The sequence below is a fragment of the Pelophylax lessonae genome (assembly GCF_965119305.1).
Source record: "Pelophylax lessonae genome assembly, chromosome: 7".
Lineage (NCBI taxonomy): Eukaryota > Metazoa > Chordata > Amphibia > Anura > Ranidae > Pelophylax > Pelophylax lessonae.
The window spans coordinates 239,644,501-239,658,994 of record NC_138774.1 but is presented as its reverse complement, the minus strand read 5'-3'; the positions used below and the strand labels follow the sequence as shown (position 1 = coordinate 239,658,994).

The 14,494-nt window shown below is 43.2% G+C and overlaps 1 protein-coding gene across 1 annotated transcript in view; it reads left to right on the top strand.

Annotated features, from left to right (window-relative positions):
• The first annotated feature begins 12,780 nt into the window (after positions 1–12,780).
• Positions 12,781–14,494, top strand: part of AVPR2 (arginine vasopressin receptor 2) — a 60,366-nt gene continuing 58,652 nt past the window's right edge. The window contains exon 1 of the mRNA XM_082262941.1: positions 12,781–12,851. The gene's annotated coding sequence lies outside the window, so the exon portion shown is untranslated. The remainder of the gene's footprint in view (positions 12,852–14,494) is intronic.

The window sequence follows — 14,494 nt, the reverse complement described above, 5'->3', positions numbered from 1 at the left end:
TCATACTGTGGCCGTGTTAAACAAGGCTACCTTGATTCCTACGGAGGATTCCCCGGTTTTCCGGGATCCCACGGACCGGCGGTTGGAGTCTTTAGCCCGCCATTCCTATACGGCGGCGGGCTCGTTGCTCAAACCCATTTTCGCGTCCGTTTTGGTGGCTCAGGCGGTGGCTGATTGGACTAAGGTGCTTAGGAGCAACCTCGTGTCTGATGATGTTCCGCCTGCCCAGCTGGAAATGGTGGATCAAATCCACCAAGGAATCATGTATCTGTGTGATGCGGCCTTAAATGAGGTCCCATTAGTAGCACGCTTATCTAGTGTCTCGGTTCTTAACCGGCGACTGATATGGCTGAAGAGCTGGTCGGCTGACCAGTCCTCGCGGAAAACAGTTGCTGATTTTCCATATGCTGGTTCTCGCCTTTTTGGCGAGGCATTGGATACCCTGGTGAAAGGCGTCACGGGGGGCAAGAGCACCTTTCTGCCCCAGAACCCGAAGAACAAGTCCTTTCGTGGCAAGCGGGGTTCTGCGTCTCATACCACTCAGGGGTCCTTTTGGAACCAATCCAAGGGCAAGCCCTTCAAGACCCAGGGCAGCCAGAAGAAGCCCTGGGCGGGCAAGCAGGAGTCGGGCACTGCCGGCTCAGCGGGTCAGTCCGACTCTGCCTGAAGGGGCGCCCTCACCCATTTCGGGGGTGGGGGGACGCTTGCGTGGTTTCCTCCAACCTTAGCTGCTCCGGATTTCGGACAGGTGGGTTCAGGAAATCATTCGATCAGGATACAAGATCGAATTCCTTTCCCCGGCCGGTGGGCAGATTCTTTCCCTCAAAGCTTCGCTTGCCTCCTGGGCGTCGGCAGGACCTACATCAAGCGGTGTAGGACCTTCTTGCTCAGGGGGTGATTGTCCCGGTGCCTCATCGGGACAGGTTTCAGGGATTTTATTCAAATCTGTTCGCGGTGCCCAGGAAGGGGGGCAAGTGTGTCCTATTCCCTATATGGGAATGATTCTGGACTCTGCTCAGGCAAAGGTGTTTTGCCGGAGGACAAGCTCCGGACCTTGCACGACGAGCTCGGGTCCCTCAGGGACCACCCATCCTCGTCAATCAGGACCTGTATGCGGGGCCTGGGGTTTATTGCTCAGTTTCACACGCGGGCTCTCCAGGCGGAGATCCTGGCCAGGTGGGACAGACTGCCTCAGTCCCTGGATCTGAGTGTCTCATTGAGTCGTCGGACCAGATTGGCTCTTCTGTGGTGGCTCCAGTCCCCGTCGGTGGCGGAAGGCAAGTCCTTCCGTCCGTTGGTGTGGACGGTGATTACCACGGATGCCAGCCTGTCGGGCTGGGGTGGAGTCCTGGGCATCCTGTCTGCCCAGGGCACTTGGTCGGAGGAGGAGTCCTCCCTCCCGATAAATGTGCTGGAATTGCGAGCGATAAAACTCTGTCTCTTCCAGTGGTCGGACTGTCTTCGGGGTCGTCCTGCCCGGGTACAGACGGACAATGCTACCGCGGTGGCTTACATCGACCACCAAGGGGGCACCAGGAGTGCTCGGGCGGCCCGGGAGATGACCGACATTCTATCTTGGGCCGAGACTCATGTCCCGGCGATCTCAGCAGTTCACATTCCGGGTGTGGAAAATTGGTAGGCCGACTATCTGAGCCGCCAGACCCTGGACCAGGGGTAATGGTCCCTGCACCCGGAGGTCTTCCGAATGCTGTGTGCGAAGTGGGGATCCCCGGACGTGGATCTGTTCGCATCTCGGTTTACCCGATAGGTGGAAAGGTTCGTGGCAAGAACGCGCGATCCGCTGGCGGACGCCTCGGATGCCTTAGTGGGCCCTTGGCATCAGTATCGTCTGATGTATGTCTTTCCTCTGATTCGGTTGCTATCCAGATTCCTCCGCAGGTTAGCCTCGGAACCGAACCTAGTGATTCTAGAGGCTCCGGACTGGCCAGCCGATGTTGTTCACCTGGCAGGGGCGTGTCCATGGCCATTGCCTCTGCGGGAAGATCTCCTGTCTCAGGGTCCGATCTTCCATCCTGCTTTACAGTCGCCGGCTTTAACGGCCTGGCTGTTGAGACCCAGGTCCTGAGGGACAGGGGTCTCTCCTCTGAGGTCATTCCTACCCTTGTCAGGGCTAGAAAACCCTCCTCTGGTAAAATCTATTACCGTACCTGGAAGGCTTATTTCGCCTGGTGTGAGTCCAGGGGGTTCTTCCCTCGCTCGTACTCGGTGTAGAGAATTTTGGCCTTCCTCCAGTCTGGTGTGGACCAGCACCTGGCGCTGGACACGATCAAGGGCCAGGTGTCCGCACTGGCTATTCTTTTCCAACGCCCTGTGGCATCCCATTCTCTGGTTCGCACCTTCATTCAAGGTGTGCGACATTTGGCCCCTCCCCGGAGGGAGCCTTTACCTCCATGGGACTTGAACTTGGTTCTGTCCGTGTTACAGTGTGCTCCCTTTGAAAACATTCGGGATATATCGTTGCCTCTGCTGTCTAAGAAGGTTGCCTTTTTGGTGGCGATCACTTCGGCTCGCAGGGTGTCGGAACTGGCAGCGTTATGTTGCCGTTCTCCATACTTGGTGATTCATCGGGATAAGGTGGTTTTGCGTCCGCATCCCTCCTTTCTTCCTAAGGTGGTCTCTGAGTTCCACATAATGAGGACATTGTCCTGCCTCCGCTTGTACGAAGCCTAAGCATCCTAAGGAGGTTGCTCTGCACTCCTTGGATGTTGTCAGGGCGATCAGGGTTTACCTGTCATCTACGGAATCCTTTTGGAAAACGGATTCCCTCTTTGTCCTTCCTGAGGGACCTCGGAAGGGCATGGCTGCATCCGCAGCGTCTATTGCCAAATGGATCAGACAGGCCATTGACCAGGCTTACGCCTTGAGGGAACGGGTTCCACCCTTCCCTGTTAAGGCGCACTCTACCGGATCTGTGAGTGCGTCCTGGGACTATTGGCATCGGGCCTCGGTGGCCCAGGTGTGCAAGGCTGCGACTTGGTCGTCGGTGCACACTTTTTCCAAATTCTACAAAGTAGATGTTCTGGCATCAGCTGATGCCTCCTTTGGCCGCAAGGTTCTCAGTGTGGCAGCGCCATAATGGACCCTTGTTTTTTTCTGGGTCCCTGTTGGTATTTGCTTTCCTGGGCTGTTGCTCCTGTTGAGCATTGTTTTTTCTGTTGCCCAGCAGGTTCTCTTACTGTGCATGTAAGGTTCCTTTCTCTTATGTGGGTACTGCGTTGCCTTTTCTACGGTTGCGTCTCCCACCCCTCATGTCTATACTGCTTTGGGACATCCCAACAGTGATGACTTAGAGGAGGCGGCGACTGTCGGAGGACGTAAGAGAAAACAAAATTTTTGTAAAATCTTACCTGTAAAATTTCTTTCTCTGAGTCCTCCGACAGTCGCCGCCCCCGCCCTCTTTTGGGGTTCTTATTACCTACTGCTATGCTACCAAACTGAGTTTCGAGTGGTCACTGCAGGGAGGTATTGACCAGATGGGACAGCCCCCATGGGTGAGTATATGCAAATGCCTTTGTTCTTTTGACTAAGTCTTTATGCCTAGCTACTCCTGCGGAGCGGAAGTCAATACCCAACAGTGATGACTTAGAGGAGGCGGCGACTGTCGGAGGACTCAGAGAAAGGAATTTTACAGGTAAGATTTTACAAAAATTCAGTTTTTGTGCAGCAAGTCTGTAGCATTAAAGACACATCTACTAGTCCAAACCAATAGCTTGACTTGGGTCAGTTTCTGACCAACAGGGTGCCCTGCTATGGGTTATTCCAAAACAAACAGGTAGTGCTTGTAGCTTTGTACTGTTCTGTCAGCACTCTTTTCCCCCAGCAGCAGACTCCCACAACAGAGAGAGCCCTGAGCATCAGTCAGTTCCCATATAGTAGAAAGTTGGACGCCAGTGGACAGCTGAAAATAATAATGAGGCCTGGCTGCCAGGTAAGATGTGAACCTAAGAATGGAGGCTTAATCCCACCCAAAGCTACAAAACCTCCAGGAGCCAGTATATGATTTAGGATTAGGATTCTAAGAAAGCAAGTTTGTTTGTTTTCTCCATATAAGTCATCAACCCTGGAGCCCTTCATCATGTGTATGTATGAAACCTAGGTGACACATACACACCATCCATAATCCTACTAGCCAAGCCAGTGCCTTACAATACATACCGTACATATATATGTATATATCATACACATGCACAGTATGGAGTAGGATACATGCAGACTGTTTTTTGTTACAGCAGGCTCATAGTGCTTGTGAAGTGACCCCTTTAATGATGCAAGGTATATACAACATCACGGACCCTGCCAAGCACCATTAAATGAGTTAGCAAAACAGTGCCCCAGCTTCCACTTCTGTGTATTTACTGTTACCCTTCTAATAGTTTTTGTGGTTCCCTTTTGAGTACTTTACATGAATCTGTCAGGGCTGAGACAGATCCTGGATGGTAATATCTCACGGAGGTTTGGAACTGTGCCATGTCCTCTAGTAGCTGTGTATTGCCCAAAAGAGACCCTCTATTAACGTGGAAGTTTCACACATTTACTTACTGCACCTCTTCACTAACACAAAACATTTGCTATATAGCAAGCGATACCACTTATGTCCAATATAATAATAGCAAAATCCAGCATTAAACATAATTTATTATATGATATAAAATAATATAATTGGGTTGCTGTAAATATGTTTGCTCCCCCAAAAAAGTGTTAAAGTTATCAATCAAATCAATAAATCAATATAATTGTTTAAAAAAGTTATCAATCAAATCAATAAATCAATATAACAAATGTATAAAGAAAAGAAAAAATAAAACATTCATTTCCAGGTCCAAAAAAAATTACACTGGATGTTATTTGCTCCAATAATGTGAGCATTACATCATTTTGAAATGTATGAAATAGATCATACCTGGAATCTAGCTTTAAAGCCTAACTTTGTGTTTTATTGAACTTTAAATAGTTAATTTGGACCAAGTGTCTAGTCCTGGTTCAGCACCCAGTGAATAAGACATAGATGTGTCTCAGAGAGGACAGGGGCTACTGAAAAATATGTTTTCTATTACCACATAACAAAAAGCCCATCTCCAACCTATTTTTTACTGAGGCCCCCCAGCAGTAGGTAAAATAAAGAAATACAGTCTTTTCCGCACTGTCCCTCACTGTAATTAGTGGTCCTCAGTCCTCTGGGCTGAATGACACCCAGGGTCATTAAAATTAGAAGTCTGGGGACTTACTGTGAGTGCAGGGTCATGGACAGCCTGTAAGAGGGGCTTCATGGTTACAGAGATGTATAGTAACTAAGTAGAACAACGTCACTACTGTACTTACATAGTTACATAGTTAGTGAGGTTGAAAAAAGACATCAGTCCATCCAGTTCAACCTATGATGTGTGTGTGTGTTTGCTTTTAACCGTACATTGTATACCCCTGTATGTTGTGGTCTCTAAGGTGCCCATCTACTTAAGTACCGAAAGGCGGTATCTGTACTTTCCTAGAGTAGAATTTTTTTCTCCTACTTCCACTTTTACTTCACTACATTTTTTCGATGATTTCAATACTTCTACTCTATTTTTTTTTTTGTGCTGTATAGTTACTCGTTACTATTATAAAAATTACCACTGCCAGAACAGTAGATGGCAGGTTTCATGAAGCTCAAAACAGCACATACGTAAATGAATGCTACTGTATGTATAAATAAAATCTGCATTTGAAATAATAAAAAACAATATGATGTTCAAACTTCTGACTTCTTTCTTTTATAACTACATAACACAGTACTTGTACTTTTACTTTTAGTACTTGAGTAGCAATTTTTTTTTCAAAACTACTGGTACTTTTACTTTCAGTACTTGAGTAGCAAAATTTTTAAAAAAACTACTTGCAATACTTAAGTACAAAAAATGTTGAATACTTTAGTACTTCTACTCAAGTCACTTTTTGATCGAGCACTTCCACTTCTACTCAAGTATGGGTTTCGAGTACTTTATACAACTCTGCATGGTTAGCTAGAGTTTGGCACTAACAGCACAAGTCCCTAACCCCGTTCCTAACCTCCTGGAACACTGTCCCTCCTGCTGAGGCTGAACCCTCCGCCATATTGTGCCACACTCAATGCCAGAGGTCTCCACACAACATTCCCGGCCCTTGACCTTTATATCCCAAGGAGGAAAAGTTCATACATAGGAGTAGAATTGTTGCACTTTAATGATAGAATTCAGGGGATGGCATAAAAAATCACTTACATTCCAGGGCCACTTGACATTACATAGTCAATCACATTTAGTGAACGGTCCGCACTCCGCAGTAGTCCATTGTGAAAGCTTATGCAACACTTTAGGCAGCCATCTCCTCCTAGCAGTCTATCCTTCCACCTGAGGTCATTAGTATTTACAGGACTGTGCCCTCTGTAGTCATCTCCTCCACCTTGTTGCAAAATAGCTAACTGCCTACAAGCTCAGCATAATTCAACTTGGAAAACTGAGGTTTTACAAAGCTTGTAGGGTGTCAAGGAAAGCCCAGCATCATTCAAACTGGAAGACTGAGGACTTACTGTTAGTGCAGGGTGTCACTGACACTTTTAGACATGGCATTGACACCTTTAGAGGATGCCACAATAGTGACTTTACTGCCACTCTCTGCATCTTTGAGAACTACCCACTGCTAAAGAATTGACAAAGAAGAGAAGGATATGGTGTGTCCAATAACGACATAATTGGCCAGAAGACATCTGAAAAAAGTAGAAAAAATTTGATCTGCTCTTGTCACTAGTGGCTGAAAGAGGTTTGAGGAGATGAGCAGCACTGAGATGCAAAAAAAGGTGAAGCAGTATTTATAAAAACATAAAATATATTTATGTCACATATTGCCATTGGAAATGAAATGTCATCCTCTTAGGATTTAAATCTACTTTTAATTATATACGCAACGAATAATTAGATACAATAAATGATTTATTACCATTGTAATAACACGCTACGTAGTATGCAATTAAATCTCATCGTAGATGTATCTATGTACATATTTATTATTATTCATGTTTTTATATACTTTCATGCAGCAAATTACACAATTTAAAAACCCTAAGTGCCGGTTCACACTTGTGCGGTTTGCGGAGATCGCATGTAATTCGGAGCGCACTGCCCCCTTATTACATGAGATCTCATGTGCGGATGCGAGTTCAGCCATACAGCAAACTCGCACATGAGGCTTTTTTCGAGCCGCATCAGAATCGGATCGCACAGTGGTTCACACTTGTGCGATCCGATTCTGTGCGAACTTGCAGATCGCACTGCCATATGCGATCGCAACTGGGGGTGTCGTTAACTTTTAATTGACACCCCCTGCGTATCGCATATGGCAGTGTGAACTGCCAGATGTGCGGATGCGATGCGGGAACACGCTGCATATTCGCAGCGTTCCCGCATTGCACAAGTGTGAACCGGCACTAAAACCCTCATACAACATGAGCAGTTTGAGAGGAAGAAAGTTAACCTGTCAGTATGTTTTTGGATTGTGGGAAAAAACCCACAGAAACATGATGAATGGAGATAGTTAGATAGTATCATAGTCAGTCAGGTTGAAAAAAGACACAAGTCCATCTAGCTCAACCAATAAAAAAAAACCAGCCATACTATCCCATATACACAATCCTATACCCACAGTGATCCAGAGGAAGGCGAAAACCCCCAGCAAAGCATAGATCCACTTTGCTACAGCAGGGGGAAAAATTCCTTCCTGATTTCCCGAGAGGCAATTGGATATTTCCTGGATCAACTTTACCTATAAATATTAGTACCCATTTATATTATTTACACCTAGGAAAGAATCCAGGAATCCTTTTTCTAGTGAGCTGGCCAGAACCACCTCTGGAGGGAGTCTATTACACAATTTCACAGCTCTTACTGTGAAGAAACCTTTCCGTATTTGGAGACTAAATCTCTTTTCCTCTAGACGTGCCCCCCCCCCCCCCCCCCGTGTCCTCAACACCAAGTTCACTATATGGACCCCTTATATATATTTATAAATTTTGATCATATCCCCCGTTAATCTCCTCTTCTCAAGAGAGAATAAAGTCTGTTCCTCTAATCTTTCGTCATAGCTGAGCTCCTCCATGCCTCTTATCAGTTTGGTTGCCCTTCTCTGCACTTTCTCCAGTTCCCTGATATACTTTTTGAGAACTGGTGCCCAAAATTGAACTGCATATTCCAGATGAGGTCTTACTAATGATTTGTACAGGGGAAAAATTATATCTCTCTCTCTGGAGTCCATGCCTCTGTTAATACAAGAAAGGACTTTGTTTGCTTTGGAAACCGCAGCTTGGCATTGCATGCTATTGTTAAGCTTATGTTATGTTACTGTTTTATACAGATTTTTAATTTTTTTTTTTTATTGCAGCTATACTGTATATTCATCATAGGTTATTTTATTTTTTTTCTTTGTTTTAATGTTTGCTTTTTTGTATTTTATAATGGTTTTACTTTTCCAAGTATTCGTACAAACCATTTTAGTTTTCATAGCATTTAGGGCTTATGCACACAGCCGTAATAAAATACATAAACATGTACGCAGGATCAGCTCTGTAAGCTGTGCTAATGAAATATACAGTATGAGCAACTTTTACATCTGTACAGCATTACAGCATGCATGGTCCTGTTGCTAGGACCCAGGCAGCTTCTCAAGGAAGCATCCTACTTTTCTTCATTGGTAGGATGTGAATGGCTTCACAAGGAAGCCACCTAACACACTATGTTCCCGGCAACTTTTCAAGGAAGTGACCTAGCATCCTCTGTTGCTAGGATGCAGGGAGCTTCTAAAGAAAGCTGCCTTTCATCCCCCACAGCTAGGACATGGCTCCTCAAGAAATCCACTGAGCATGCTCCATTGGTGTGATGCAAGGGGCTTCCCAAGGAAGTTGGCTGGTGTCCCCTGTTGCTATGATGCAGGTGGCTTCTCAAAGAAGCAACCTACCATCCTCCATTGCCATTGCTAGGAGGCAGGCAGTTTCTCCAGGAGAGTTACAGCATAAATGGCCCTGTTGTTAGGACCCTCAAGGAAGCTTCCTACCATTCTTCATTGCTATGATACAGATGGAAAATATATATACTCAAAGGAGTATATTCTTCGCGCCTGTGGAAAGCCTATTTGGAGGGGATACTATATGTGTGAGATTATAGGGAGGGTAGCAGCTGCTATAAAATAGGTAAGGAATGGATAAAAAAACCCCAAGAATAAATGGGATTATATAGCGCTTGCTAATAGGGAACCAGGATAATCTAAATATATTATATAAAATCAATAAATCAATATATATATAAATACGTGGCTAAAATATCATGGACTAAAATATAAATATAAATATTGCAATGTAAACCCAATAAATATTCATACAGTATTAAGTAAATGAATTAGCAAATCACATAAGTGTCATATAAGTGCATATTAGTGCCAAATAAAGTCCAATCAAAGTTCATAAGTGACTATAGTGAGAAATGATTGCACTTTAGTGCAAAAGAAAAAGTGCAAGTGCTCAGTGCTGGATCCTCCAATGGTCCAATGGCCAGTCAATGAAGTGGCTTTAGGAAAAGTAAAGATGTGAACTCACCAGAAATGGTGGGTCTAAATTACCTTATGGCAAAAAGACCTGTAAAGCTTGGTGGCCTTCTTGGCCAAAGGAATGGTGACTGCTGGGCTCTGTCCCCCACAAACTGAAATCCCCTTCCTGGGTAAATGAGGTCCTCCGAGTCCGGTTAGGGAGAAAATAATAGCTCCAGATGGTGCAGTACCGTTAAAAAAGTTTTATTGGTGTTGCTGATCAAACAGTACAAATAGAGATAAAAAAATATATATATATAAAGCCGCGCCCGCTGTAATGATGCCTGTAGCGTGGAGAGCGGTAGCTACCGGATTGCGTTCCACCTGGCTTCTGGGCTTGCGGCGTGCGTTCCACCTTTTTTTTGTTTGTGTATGATGTATTCAACCTCTTTATATCTAGTATTATATTGGGATATAAATGTAAGGGCATAATCATCTGTTTTTTTCATCTTCTTTTCTAATAATTCTCCTCTGTCCATATTTTTTACCTCTTCCTTAATTTTATTCAGTGTATTTTGTTTATATCCCTTTTCTTTGAATCTCTTGATTACAATATCACTCTGGGTGTCAAAATCTTCCTGTGTTTTACAGTTCCTCCTCATCAGCATGATCTGTCCCTTGGGGATGCCCTTTATCCAATTTGGATGGTGACAACCGTGGGTAGGAATGTAGCCATTCCTATCTGTGGGTTTAAAAAAGGTTTTTGTGTATAAACCATCTTCTTTTTGCAAAATAGTGAGGTCCAGGAAATGTATCTCCTGTTTGCTCCAGGTACCTGTAAATTTTATTTGGTAGTTATTGATATTAATTTCTTCAAGAAATATTTTCAGAGATTCCTCAGACCCTTTCCATACAATGAAAATGTCATCTATGAAACGTCTGTAGATCTTGAGTTCTTCTATCTCTTTTCTTCTAATTTTTCTTCATTGCCATCTTTAGCATCTTAAGGCTAAATATTTTTTGTTCCTGTTCCAATTGGGATTTATTATTCAGGGCCCATTCTATGGCTGATATTGCATCTTCCTGTATAATATTAGTGTAGAGGGACTCCACATCAATGGTGGCGAGAATCAGGGGTTCCACTTGAGATAAAAGGTTTGAGAAAGGCTGGTCTATATAGAGTCACTAGGCAATATCCCTGATTAGTAGATTGCATTCAATTTCAAAATAACTTCATGTTTTTGTTTGTCTTGTAAGACAAACAAAATCAGATCAGAATGAACTCCATTGTGTGGAGTTCAGAATATTAATTAAATGTCTAATATCCTTCAAATGTGAAGGATAGGTCTCAACCATGGGTTGGAGGTAGGTGTCAAGATACTCGCCCAACCTGGAGAAAAGGGAGTTTATTCCGCTGATTATTGGTCGTCCAGGTGGCTTCTCAGCATTTTTGTGTATCTTCGGAAGTTGATATATAATTGGCAGCCTGGGTGCTTCTGGAAGAAGGTATTTATATTCTTTATTATATAATATGCCCTTTTTATGTGCTTTCTTGAGGTGCTTTTTTAATCTGTTTCTATATCTAGTCAGAGGGTTATCTTTTAACTTTATATAGGTTTCTTCATCTTGTACCAATTTATTTAATTCCTCATAGTAATGTTCCTTTGTTAAAATCACTATACCGCCCCCCTTATCTGCTGGGCAGATGACTATATTTCTTCTTTCTTCAAGCTCTTTGATTCCTGCGGCTATATTTTGTTTTGGTTTATGCCATTTCTTTTTCATTTTCTTCAAGTCTTGTTCAACTAATGAATGATTTAAAAGTTTCAGTAAAATGGTTGTTTTTGCATTTTGGATTAAAAGTTGACTTATTTCTAAGTCCACTGTGTGTAAATATCTCCTGTTCCTGCTCTTTTTCTTTACCTATAGGGGGTTCTTGTTTTCCCAAATAGTGTTTTTTTTATATTTATTTTCCTAACCAGTTTTTGAATATCCACATATACATTGAAGGGGTCCAATTTTTGGTCTGGGGCATATTTAAGGCCCATATCAAGTACTGCCATCTCTTGTTCAGTAAATGTAAGTCCGCTTAGGTTAAAAATTCCTTGTCCTATTGGTTTCTTTTCCTTTTTGCCCCTACTTCCTCTGCACCCTCTTCTTTTCTTGCCCCCTCTCTTCCTATTTGTGTAGGTTGGTAGGGCCGCTGGTGTTGGGGAGGTGGAGGTTGCCAATAATTTCCCCTTACTCTGCATCCCCTTCCATTGTGAGGTCGATTCCACGCCGCAAGCCCGGAAGCCAGGTGGAACGCAATCCGGTAGCTACCGCTCTCCACGCTACAGGCATCATTACAGCGGGCGCGGCTCTATATATATTTTTTTATCTCTATTTGTACTGTTTGATCAGCAACACCAATAAAACTTTTTTAACGGTACTGCACCATCTGGAGCTATTATTTTCTCCCTAACCGGACTCGGAGGACCTCATTTACCCAGGAAGGGGATTTCGGTTTGTGGGGGACAGAGCCCAGCAGTCACCATTCCTTTGGCCAAGAAGGCCACCAAGCTTTACAAGCTTTTTGCCGTAAGGTAATATAGACCCACCTTTTCTGGTGAGTTCACATCTTTACTTTTCCTAAAGCCACTTCATTGACTGGCCATTGGACCATTGGAGGATCCAGCACTGAGCACTTGCACTTTTTCTTTTGCACTAAAGTGCAATCATTTCTCACTAAAGCCACCTAGCATTTTCTGTTGCTAGGGCACGGGCAGCTATTGCCACCTAGCAACCTTCAGTTGCTAGGATGGAGACAGCTCTGGTACTCCATTAGAGTACATTTGCAATAATAATTACAAAGAGGGTGCGCCAGCCTAGTTCATTATCTTAAGACACCATTTAATGATATAAAGAAAACAATACACCTGCCTTCAGAGCCGTAAAAAGAAAAATGTTTGCTAATAAAAGTGCTGCATTTTTCACAGCCATGTGCTATCCAAGCCTTTAGCCAAGCAGGAGGAGATGCTGTACGTGCGTAGAGATGTACCACAAAATCTCCTTTGACATTCCAGGTAAACGGGACAACAGTGTAAAAGATTGAGAGAGGAGTTAGAAATCAATTTGTAGCCGTGACAGCAGAATGAGGTCAGTGGCTTGGGAGAGGGATGGGAGGAGAAAAGGTTACATATTGTCCTGTCATCCACGTACAGTCATTGATAAGACAGATCAGACAAGGACTTGAAGTCCCTCCTGAGCTCCTATGGAGAAATCACACTTCAGGAATCTAGAGCACTAGAGATTTACGACAAAGCAAGGTAAGTCAGAAAAGTTCAATCTCTAAAAATAGCCTAGCACTGATTCAAAAACCAGCCAAACATAGCCAATGAACATTATCCCAAAATACAAAATAAAATAGATCTCTATGCACATATACGGGGCATATATGCAGGATGATTTTGTTTAGCTCATATAAATCGAAGCAATGTTTTCTCTGAAATGTTTTACTGGTAAAAGGAAAAGTATCCAGAGTTTTCCAATTTGTCAAATTGGCAGCCCTGGACAAAGTGTCTTTTTATATGCTTGTGTAGAATGATAAATATAATTATAGTGTATCTGAAGCCAAAACTTTATATTTTTTTTTTTTTATAGAGATTGGTAGGGGTTTACAATTTTTGTCAGGTATTTATTACTAAAATAGAGATTAAAGGTATAGTAATAGGGTTTCTTTGATTCCAAAATGCACAAAATGCAGTAAAATTTAAAATAGTACTCCAAATCACATAATACAATCATATTCTACTAAGTGCACAATTAAAAAAGGCTGTAAAGGCTGTAGACAAAGGGTGTGTGTAATATATATATATATATATATATACATATATATATGTGTGTGTGTGTGTATATATATATATATATATATATATATATATATATATATATATGTGTGTGTGTGTGTATATATATATATATATATATATATATATATATAGTCCAATTAGATAGGGCACTAACAGGAGAATCAGGACTTCTATAAGCTTTATTACCAATGTTTTGGTAAGTAACAGCTCACCTCTTTCAAGCCAGAATATCTACACTATATTGTCAAAAGTATTGGGATATCTGCCTTTACACGCACATGAACTTTAATGGCATCCATGTCTTAGTCTGAAAAAGCTAAATGAATTAACTACTATTCAATAAAAAAAAAAAAACTATGTGTGTAGATATATATAATGTCAAAATTTTTTGGGATGCCTGCCTTCACACGCACATAAACTTTAATGGAATCCCAGTCTTGGTCCGTCGGGTTCTATCGGGTTGAGGTCAGACCAGTCAAGTTCCTCCACTCCAAACACGCTCCTCCATGTCTTCGAGGATTTTTCTTATTGCACTGGTCCAACTCATTTAGTAGAGGGGGGATTATGGTGTGGGGTTGTTTTTCAGGGGTTGGGCTTGGCCCCTTAGTTCCAGTGCAGGCGTCAGCATGCCAAGACATTTTTGACAATTCATGCTCCCAACGTTGTATAACAATTTGGGGATGGGCCTTTCCTGTTCCATGACTGCGCACCAGTGCACAAAGCAAGGTCCATAAAGACATGGATGATCGAGTTTGGGGTGAAGGAACTTGACTGGCCTGCACCTTAACCCTATAGAACACCTTTGGGATAAATTAGAGTGGAGACTGCGGGCCAGGCCTTCTCATCCAACATTCGTGCCTGACCTCACAAATGCGCTTCTGGAAGAATGGTCAAACATTCCCATAGACACTCCTAAACCTTGTGGACAGCCTTCCCAGAAGAGTTGAAGCTGTTATAGCTGCAAAGGGTGGGCCAACTCAATATTGAACCCTACAGGCTATGGCTGGGATGCCATTAAAGTTCATGTGTATGTAAAGGCAGGCATCCCAAGACTTTTGACAATATAGTCTGTCTATCTATCTATCCTATCTATCTGTCTG